We start from the raw sequence: 11416 nt of genomic DNA, 5'->3' as shown, positions 1-11416 counted from the left end.
CCAGTATCTCTATTTGCACATAATCTCTTGCACATCTAGCATTCCAGTGTTAATACTATTGTAATTATTTTGCACTATAGCCTATTTATTGCCTTACCTCCATAACTTGCTACATTTGCACACACTGTATATATATTTTCTGTTGTATTTTTGACTTTATGTTTTGTTTTACCCCATATGTAACTCTGTGTTGTTTTTATTGCACTGCTTTGCTTCATCTTGGCCAGGTCATGGTTGTAAATGAGAACCTGTTCTCTACTGGCTTACCTGGTTAAATAAAGGTGAAATAAAAATAAAAATAAAGTGTGGTTCTGGGATTTTTGCTCACTGTTCTTGTGATCATTTTGACCCCACGGGGTGAGATCTTGCGTGGAGCCCCAGATCAAGGGAGATTATCAGTGGTCTTGTATGTCTTCCATTTCCTAATAATTGCTCCCACAGTTGATTTCTTCAAACCAAGCTACTTACCTATTGCAGATTCAGTCTTCCCAGCTTGGTGCAGGTCTACAATTTTGTTTCTGGTGTCCTTTTGTCCTTTTTACAGCTCTTTGGTCTTGGCCATAGTGGAGTTTGGAGTGTGACTGTTTGAGGTTGTGGACAGGTGTCTTTTATACTGATAACAAGTTCAAACAGGTGCCATTAATACAGGTAACGAGTGGAGGACAGAGGAGCCTCTTAAAGAAGAAGTTACAGGTCTGTGAGAGCCAGAAATCTTGCTTGTTTGTAGGTGACCAAATACTTATTTTCCACCATAATTTGCAAATAAATTCAATTGCTGGTTTGGACGTCTCTGGTTTCTCTGAATCTGGTCTTTCTCCTGCCAAAGACAGAGCGTTTATTTAAACAGAGACCTGAATGAAACCTCCACAACTCTCTTGCTAGGAGGTTTAATCCAAATCAGATCCCTCAAAAACCCGAGGCCAGTTTACAAAACAATTCTCATTTAAAATAATCTTGGCAGGGATGATTGGTTGGGTTACTTTCTAAATGTAATCCGTTACAGTTGCTAGTTACCTGTCAAAAATTGTAATCAGTAAAGTAATATTCCATTCCGTTACTTTTAGATTACTCCCCTTAATGCATTAGTAGAAGACACAAATGTATGTTCCCAATTGAACGACATCTATTGCAGGATAAATCAACGTTAAAGATGATTATTATTCATTATTTTTGTACACCTTTTTACTCCCCAATTGGTAGTTACAGTGTTGTCCCATCGCTGCAACTCCTGTACGGACTCGGGAGAGGCGAATGTCGAGAGCCGCACTGCTTTTCTTGACACAATGCTCGCTTAACGCGGAAGCCAGCAGCACCAACGTGTCGGAGGGAACACCGTACTGTTGCGCCCGGCCGGCCACAGGAGGAGCTAGAGCGCGATGGGACAAGGACAAACCCAGGCCGGCCAAACCCTTCCCCTGAGCCGGACGACGCTGGGCCAACTGGGCGCCGCATCATGGGTCTCCCGGTTCACGGCCGGCTGGGATCGAACCAGGATCTGTGGTGACGCCTTAGAACGCTGCATGCTTTTGAGCACTACTGAAAAAGTACTATTTACATGTGAAAGACGAAATGCTGCATTTACTACAGGCCTATTGTTTACCTTTGTGTTGGGGACACTTTGATATCTTGATAATATGCAGCTGTTTAAAGGGCAAAATCCACAGATGAAACAATAACAAAACGGTCGACCCTGCCTCTGTTTTGGTAAACAGCTGAGGGATGGAAGAAATGTAATGTAAGATGAATAGAGAGAGCTATGGATGCAAGGACTGACCATCCATGATATCAACATTATTGTTTTAAACATGTTATGAGGCTATATAGTGTTTGTTTACATTTACAATGTTTAAAAGCTTGGATAAAAACAAAACTAGCCTTCCACAAGCTTCCCACAATAAGTTGGGTGAATTTTGGCCCATTCCTCATGACAGAGCTGGTGTAACTGAGTCAGGATTGTAGGCCTCCTTGCTCGCACATGCTTTTTCAGTTCTGCCCACACATTTTCTATAGGATTGAGGTCAGGGCTTTGTGATGGCCACTCCAATACCTTGACTTTGTTGTCCTTAAGCCATTTTGCAACAACTTTGGAAGTATGCTTGGGGTCATTGTCCATTTGGAAGACTCATTTGCGACCAAGCTTTAACTTCCTGACTGATGTCTTGAGATGTTGCTTCAATATATCCACATAATCTTCCTTCCTCATGATGCCATCTATTTTGTGAAGTGCACCAGTCCCTCCTGCAGCAAAGCACCCCCACAGCATGATGCTGCCACCCCCGTGTTTCACGGTTGGAATGGTGTTCTTCGGCTTGCAGGCTCCCCCATTTTCCTCCAAACATAACGATGGTCATTATGGCCAAACAGTTCTGTTTTTGTTTCATCAGACCAGAGGACATTTCTCCAAAAAGTATGATTTTTGTTTCCATGTGCAGTTGCAAACCGTAGTCTGGCTTTTTTATGGCGGTTTTGGAGCAGTGGCTTCTTCCTTGCTGAGCGGCCTTTCAGGTTATGTCGATATAGGACTCGTTTTAAATGTGGATGTAGATACTTTTGTACCCGTTTCCTCCAGCATCTTCACAAGGTCCTTTGCTGTTGTTCTGGGATTGATTTGCACTTTTCGCACCAAAGTACATTCATCTCTAGGAGACAGAATGCGTCTCCTTCCTGAGCGGTATGACGGCTGCGTGGTCCCATGGTGTTTATACTTGCGTACTATTGTTTGTACAGATGAATGTTGTAACTTCAGGCGTTTGGAAATTGCTCCCAAGGATGAACCAGACTTGTGGAGATCTACCATTTCTTTTCTGAGGTCTTTTCCCATGATGACAAGCAAAGAGGCACTTAGTTTGAAGGTAGGCCTTGAAATACATCCACAGGTACATCTCGAATTGACTCAAATGATGTCAATTAGCCTATCAGAAGCTTCTAAAGCCATGACATAATTTTCTGGAATTTTCCAAGCTGTTTAAAGGCACAGTCAACTTCTGACCCACTGGAATTGTGATACAAATTAATTATAAGTGAAATAATCTGTCTGTAAACAATTGTTGGAAAAATTACTTGTGTCATGCACAAAGTAGATGTCCTAACTGTGGAGTGGTTGAAAAACGAGTTTTAATGACTCCAACCTAAGAGTATTTAAACTTCCGACTTCAACTGTGTATATATATATATTGGAGGGTATTTAAACTTCCGACTTCAACTGTATATATATATATATATATATATATATATATTGGAGGGTATTTAAACTTCCGACTTCAACTGTATATATATATATATTGGAGGGTATTTAAACTTCCGACTTCAACTGTGTATATATATATATATATATATATATATATATTGGAGTGTATTTAAACTTCCGACTTCAGCTGTGTATATATATATATTGGAGTGTATTTAAACTTCCGACTTCAACTGTGTATATATATATATTGGAGTGTATTTAAACTTCCGACTTCAACTGTGTGTGTGTGTGTATATATATATATATACACACACACACTACCGGTCAAACATTTTAGAACATTTTCATATACAGTACCAGTCAAAAGTTTTAGAACACCTACTCATTCAAGGGTTTTTCTTAATTTTTACTATTTTCTACATTGTAGAATAATAGTGAAGACATCAAAACTATGATGAACTATTGCCTTACCTCCATAACTTGCTACATTTGCACACACTGTATATATATTTTCTGTTTTATTTTTGACTTTATGTTTTGTTTTACCCCATATGTAACTCTGTGTTGTTTTTATCGCACTGCTTTGCTTTATCTTGGCCAGGTCAGTTGTAAATGAGAACTTGTTCTCAACTGGCTTACCTGGTGAAATAAATGTGAAATAAAAAATAAATAAAAAATGAAATAACACATATGGAATCATGTATTAACCAAAACAGTGTTAAATCAAAATATATTTGAGATTCTTCAAAGTAGCCACCCTTTGCCTTGATGACAGCTTTGCACACTCTTGGCATTATTTCAACAGGTATTTCAATGCATTTCAATTAACAGGTGTGCCTTGTTAAAAGTTCATTTGTGGAATTTCTTTCCTTCTTAATGCATTTCAGCCAATCAGTTGTGTTGTGCCAAGGTAGGGGTGGTATACAGAAGATGGCCCTATTTGGTAAAAGACCAAGTCCATATTATGGCAAGAACAGCTCACATAAGCAAAGAGAAATGACAAGTCCATCATTACTTTAAGACATGAAGGTCAGTCAATACGGAACATTTCAACAACTTAAAGGAAAATAGAATAATCAGAAGAGTTGTCAGTCCAAAACAACAGTCAGAACAAAGCCTCTGTATTCTCTCATGTCATCTCAGGTCCTCTAACACTACACAGCCCATTCAAATCAGAAAAGCTTGATGATGAGTTGGTTAACTGAATAAGTTGTGCTAGAGCAAAAACCAAAACACGCACCCAGCAAACAAATCCACAAACCCAATCCACTATAATACATGCTGTACGGAAAACACTGGAAAGTCAATACACAAGACACATTCAGAGTCTCTACGGCCTACTGACCCACCATGTATTGGACCTACATCTGTCCTATGTCCTAATGTTCAGCCTACATCCTTATGTCCTGTGTGTATTCTCATGTCTTCTCATGTGAACTAACTGATTAAAACGCTTTCCACACTGGGAGCAGTGATGAGGCGTCTCTCCTGTGTGCGTCCTCTCATGTCTTCTCAGGTCCCCTAACCAGGCAAAACTCTTTTCACATTGGAAGCAGTGGTAGGGCTTCTCCCCTGTGTGTATTCTCTCATGCTGTTTCAGGTGTCCTTTCAGGTTAAAACTCTTTCCACAATGGGAGCAGTGATGAGGCTTATCTCCTGTGTGTGTCCTCTCATGTATTTTCAGGCTCGCTAACGAGGAAAAACTCTTTCCACACTGGGAGCAGTGGAAAGGCTTCTCTCGCTTCTCCCCTGTGTGTATTCTCTCATGCTCTTTCAGGTATTCTTTCCGGTTAAAACTCTTTCCACACTGGGTGCAGTGGTGAGGCTTATCTCCTGTGTGTGTCCTCTCATGTCTTTTCAGGCTCCCTAACAAGGAAACAGTCTTTCCACACTGGGAGCATTGGAAAGGTTTATCGCCTGTGTGCGTCCTCTCATGTCTTTTCAGGCACCCTGATGAAGAAAATCTCTTTACACACAGGGAGCAGTGGTAAGGCTTCTCCCCTGTGTTCAATCCCTTGTGGCATTTCAGGTGCCCTAACTGGGTAAAACTCTTTCCACACTTGGAGCAGTGGTCCAGCTTTTCTCCTGCTTGTATTCTCTCATGTTGTTTCAGGTTCCCTAACTTGTTAAAACCCTTTCCACAGTGGGAGCAGTGGCGGGGTCTTGCTGGTTTGGAGGTCTCTGGTTCCTCTGAGTCTGGTCTTTCTCCTGCCAAAGACAGAGTGTTTATTTAAATAGAGACCTGAATGAAACCTACACAACTCTCTTGCTCGGAGGTTGAATCCAAACCAGATCCCTCGAAAACCAGAGGCCAGTTTACAAAAAAATGTCTAATTTAAAAGATCTTGGTGTAATTTGAAAAACAAAAGATGTAGAGTTCCAACTAGAATCTTGCTCTCATGGAATGTCATGTTTTTAGGCTGAGCAGAGCACTAGAATAACAGATATTGAGGACTACAGTATTTCAATCAATGTCATAGGCTGCATTTGATCCACTGTTAATAATGTTTTGTTGGGAGGCCCACTCTATGATGGCAAACATCTTACAGATACTGCGAGATTCTGGTACCTAGTGTTAGCGCAAAGACTAGAAGTCTACAAGTAACAGTAGCATAGAATATCTGTAGACGTCCAGTCATTTCACTAACGCTAGTTAGCGCTGGCTCGCCATACATCTAACTTTATTCATGCTACAAACAGAGACAGAAAAATGGTTTCCACAAGTTAATCAGACTCTGTAAGGAATCCCCAACACAAAGTGTCATACCTGCCAAAATAAAGGAATCCCCAACACAAAGTGTCATACCTGCCAAAATAAAGGAATCCCCAACACAAAGTGTCATACCTGACAAAATAAAGGAATCCCCAACATAAAGTGTCGTAACTGCCAAAATAAAAGGAATCCCCAACAAAAAGTGTAATAACTGCCAAAATAAAGGAATCCCCAACATAAAGTGTTGTAACTGCCAAAATAAAGGAAACCCCAGCATAAAGTGTCTTGGTCGTTCGGACCCCACAACAGCTTCAATGTGTCTTTGCATAGATTCTGCATGTTTCTGGAGCTCTATTGGAGGGATGCGACACAATTCCTTGATGAGAAATTCAATAATTTTATGTTTTGTTGATGGTGGTGGAAAACGCTGTCTCAGGCGCCGCTCCAGAATCTCCCATAAGGGTTAAATTAGGTTGAGATCCAGTGACTGAGACACAAACTCCCTTTAAACCCCCTACGCTCCTTTGAGACACCTCTTTCAAAGTCTCTGAGATCTCTTCTTATAGCCATGGTAGCCAAGATAATGGTCAACTGGGCATTTTTATACATGACCCTAAGCATGACTGGATGTTAATTACTTAATTAACTCAGGAACCACAGCTGTGTGGAAGCTGCTTTCAATATACGTTGTATCCCTCATTGACTCAAGTGTTACCTGTATATTGTATCCACAAAACATTTGGGAAATTACATACTCATACAATTAATATGAAACCAATTCTCATCTTTCAATTTTTGCTTTTGTAGCACCTACAGATGAAACATTATGGAGTCTTAAAGGAGGCTTCACCAACAGATGAAACATTATGGAGTCTTAAAGGAGGCTTCACCTACAGATGAAACATTATGGAGTCTTAAATGAGGCTTCATCTACTGATGAAACATTATGGAGTCTTAAAGGAGGCTTCACCTACAGATGAAACATTATGGAGTATTAAAGGAGGACTGTAGCATCTAATGATGAAACATTATGGAGTCTTAAAGGAGGACTGTAGCATCTAATGATGAAACATTATGGAGTCTTAAAGGAGGACTGTAGCATCTAATGATGAAACATTATGGAGTCTTAAAGGAGGACTGTAGCATCTAATGATGAAACATTATGGAGTCTTAAAGGAGGACTGTAGCATCTAATGATGAAACATTATGGAGTCTTAAAGGAGGACTGTAGCATCTAATGATGAAACATTATGGAGTCTTAAAGGAGGACTGGAGCATCTAATGACGAAACATTATGGAGTATTAAAGGAGGCCTGTAGCATCTAATGATGAAACATTATGGAGTCTTAAAGGAGGACTGTAGCATCTAATGATGAAACATTATGGAGTCTTAAAGGAGGACTGTAGCATCTAATAATGAAACATTATGGAGTCTTAAAGGAGGACTGTAGCATCTAATGATGAAACATTATGGAGTCTTAAAGGAGGACTGTAGCATCTAATGATGAAACATTATGGAGTCTTAAAGGAGGACTGTAGCATCTAATGATGAAACATTATGGAGTCTTAAAGGAGGCTTCACCTACAGATGAAACATTATGGAGTCTTAAAGGAGGACTGGAGCATCTAATGATGAAACATTATGGAGTCTTAAAGGAAGACTGTAGCATCTAATGATGAAACATTATGGAGTATTAAAGGAGGCCTTGGTATGGATTAAATGTCCTGAGAATTACAGAGTAGGAAGCTAAGTCTAGAAAAAGGCTTTTAATTCAATCATATTTCAAAGCTTTTACAAAGGGCTTACAGAGCTGATTCTTCCACTTACAGCTGTCTCCCAGTATCAGTTATGAATACTCTTCATAACTTTAATTTGTCTTAATGCTTTTATGATATTTAAAGTAGGATTAGGTTTTATTTGAGTAGGATTAGGTTTTTTGTCGTTTGGTTCGCAATGGGCCTTGCATGCATGCATCATTTCTGTCTATATAATGCTTTGCTGAACTGTACGGTTTGTTCGAATTTCTCATGTGATTTTTATATCTTGCTATTGTTCCTTCTCTGTCTCATTATTACTTTAGGTATCCCATGTTTTAGGTTATAGAAAAATAACTTCTAACTTTCTGATATAGCCTAGAACTCTGTTAGATTCATTCATTGTTTGATCATGAAATAGCGCGGCACGAGAAATCTAACCTGCATTAACCTGAGTGTCTTAATGGGCCAAGTCATATTCATATCAAATAGAGAGGAAATCTAACCTGCATTAACCTGAGTGTCTTAATAGGCCAAGTCATATTCATATCAAATAGAGAGGAAATCTAACCTGCATTAACCTGAGTGTCTTAATGGGCCAAGTCATATTCATATCAAATAGAGAGGATAGAACATGTGGGCAATAAGACACCGGAGTGTCCGCTATAAAAATACACTTCAGCTATTGGCCCAGATCATCCAATGTTCAAGAGAGAAAATAATAATGTCTAACCGGATATTTTGCACTGCTTTGGTGAGGCTCTTAGCTCTGTCTACAGAGCATTCGGAAAGTATTCAGACCCCTTGACTTTTTCCACATTTTGTTACATTACAGCCTTATTCTCCACCCGGCACAGCCAGAAGAGGACTGGCCACCCCTCATAGCCTGGTTCCTCTCTAGGTTTCTTCCTAGGTTTTCGCCTTTCTAGGGAGTTTTTCCTAGCCACCGTGCTTCTACACCTGCATTACTAGCTGTTTGGGGTTTTAGGCTGGGTTTCTGTACAGCACTTCAAGATATTAGCTGATGTAAGAAGGGCTATATAAAATAAAATTGATTGATTGATTGATTATTCTAAAATTGATTAAATTGTTTTTTTCCCCTCCTCAATCTACACAAAATACCCCATAATGAAAAAGTGACTCCAAATTGATCTCCAGTGCATCCTGTTTTCATTGATCATACTTGAGTTGTTTCTACAACTTAATTGGAGTCCACCTGTGGTAAATTCAATTGATTGGACATGACTTGGAAAGGCACACACCTCCCACATAAGGTCCCACAGTTGACAGTGCATGTCAGTGCAAAAGCACAGCCATGAAGGAGGTCGAAGGAGTTGTCCGTAGAGCTTCGAGACAGGATTGTGTCGAGGCACAGATCTGGGGAAGGGTACCAAAAAATGTCTGCAGCATTGAAGTTCCCCAAGAACACAGTGGCTTCCATCATTCTTAAATGGAAAAAGTTTGGAACCACCAAGACTCTTCCTAGAGCTGGCCGCCCGGCCAAACTGAGCAATCAGGGGAGAAGGGCCTTGGTCAGGGAGGTGACCAAGAACCCGATGGTCACTCTGACAGAGCTCCAGAGTTCCTCTGTGGAGATGGGAGAACCTTCCAGAAGGACAACCATCTCTGCAGCACTCCACCAATCAGGCCTTTATGGTAGAGTGGCCAGACCGAAAGCCACTCCTCAGTAAAAGGCACATGACAGCCCGCTTGGAGCTTGCCAAAAGGCACCTAAAGACTCTCAGACCATGAGAAACAAGATTATTTGGTCTGATGAAACCAAGATTGAACTCTTTGGCCTGAATGCCAAGCGTCACATCTGGAAGAAACCTGGCACCATCCCTACGGTGAAGCATGGTTGTGGCAGCATCATGCTGTGGGGATGTTTTTCAGAGGCAGTGACTGTGAGACTTGTCAGGATTGAGGGAAAGATGAACGGAGCAAAGTACAGAGAGATCCTTGATGAAAACTTGCTCCAGAGCGCTCAGGACCTCAGACTGGGGCGAAGGTTCACCTTCCAACAGGACAATGACCCTAAGCACACAGCCAAGACAACGCAGGAGTGGCATCGGAACAAGTCTCTGAATGTCCTTGAGTGGCCCAGCCAGAGCCCGGACTTGAACCTGATCGAACATCTCTGGAGAGACCTGAAAATAGCTGTGTTGTAGCGTCATAGCCAAGAAGACTGAGTAAAGGGTCTGAATACTTATGGAAATGTGATATTTCAGTATGTTTCTGTATAAATGTGCAAAAACCCTGTTTTTGCTTTGTCATTATGGGGTATTGTGTGTAGATTGATGAGGGGAAAAAACAATTTAATCCATTTTAGAATAAGGCTTTAACGTAACAAAATGTGTAGAAAGTTAAGGGGTCTGAATCCGTTCCTAATGCACTGAGCAGTAAACTAGTGTTCCCCCATGTTGAAGCCAGCATAACGCGATGTTAATGAACATGGATTAGTGACGTACTAGTGGCAGACATGACAAAATGTTTACCATCCAGTTTTACTTCAAAGTTAACTGTAATATAGAATAAGTAATTATATTAACCCATATTTTAAGATGGCATAATATGGAGATCGTATGGTAAGCAACGGTCATCACACTGGATTCATGATTTACTAAAACATATCAAGCTCATTTAGATCTTCCTGTGTGCGTATCATGACCGTAAACACATCTTGCTTTGACAATTTAACATTTCCTAACCAGCACCAACGTTAGGCTACTGCAACCTCTGCAGCCTCACTCTAGCAGCCTCACTCTACCCGTGATATCAAAGTCATTTTTATAAGGTGCGAAAATAAAATTAACGATTTGGTATCATTTTGATTATGAAAGATTGAATAAGTTTGGCTCAAACTGTTTGCTTGGAATGATTTGTAGCTATCGTTTCTGTCGGGAGCATTAGAGAGCATCCGACTCAGTTTCCCTCCCAGAAAACACGCGGTACAGTTAAGTGGTATCTATTCCGTAAGAAAATTCAGGCGGAAACAGAAGGGTGGGTGGCATGACCACGTTTTGCGAATGACGGATCACTTGACCGCAGTCTTTAAGACGACACATTAGTTCAATAGTTCAACAACTACAGAGTTTGTGCCACTGTTTTTAAAATACTACTTACTGGTGTTAATCAGCTCTCCCGTCTCCTCTTCTTCCTCCAATGTGACAGTAATCTCCCCCTCCTCCTTCACTCCAAAAACTGCATCCTCCTCTTTCACTCTGAAACCTTCTTCCTCTTCTTTCACTGTAACTTCTTCCTCTTCTTTCACTGTAACAGCTTCACCCTCTACTTCTTGTTTAACTGTAACAGCCTCCTCTTCCCTCTCCTCTTTCATGAGAGCTTCTTTCTCCGTCCAGCAGACCTCTTCTTTAGCAGGAGGAGAGTAGCTTAGTGAGCTCATGGTCGGGGATGTTATCTAGCTAGTTAGCATTAGCCTAGTGTTACTTAGCCAGATAGCTAATAACGTAAATATGAAATCAAATGGAGTAACTGGTAAATACACATACAGTGTGTTTAAAACACGGATGTTAATATACACAAAAATGGTCTAAAGAGCTTCAATATTTTGGTTTTATGTTGGCTAGCAAGCTACCAAGGCGGCTGAATTGTTGTTGTTGAAAAAGCATCCCGTCCCGTCCAATAGAATATACGTCACGCAAGAATCATCACCTGAAAGACTCACATCGCCATCTGCTGACTGGAGTGGGTAACACAGTTGAACAAAAACTATATTCTGGCAAACAATGTAAACAAAT

The sequence above is a fragment of the Coregonus lavaretus genome (assembly GCF_964263955.1).
Source record: "Coregonus lavaretus genome assembly, contig: HAP1_SCAFFOLD_106, whole genome shotgun sequence".
Taxonomy (NCBI): domain Eukaryota; kingdom Metazoa; phylum Chordata; class Actinopteri; order Salmoniformes; family Salmonidae; genus Coregonus; species Coregonus lavaretus.
This window is presented reverse-complemented; position numbering follows the sequence as displayed.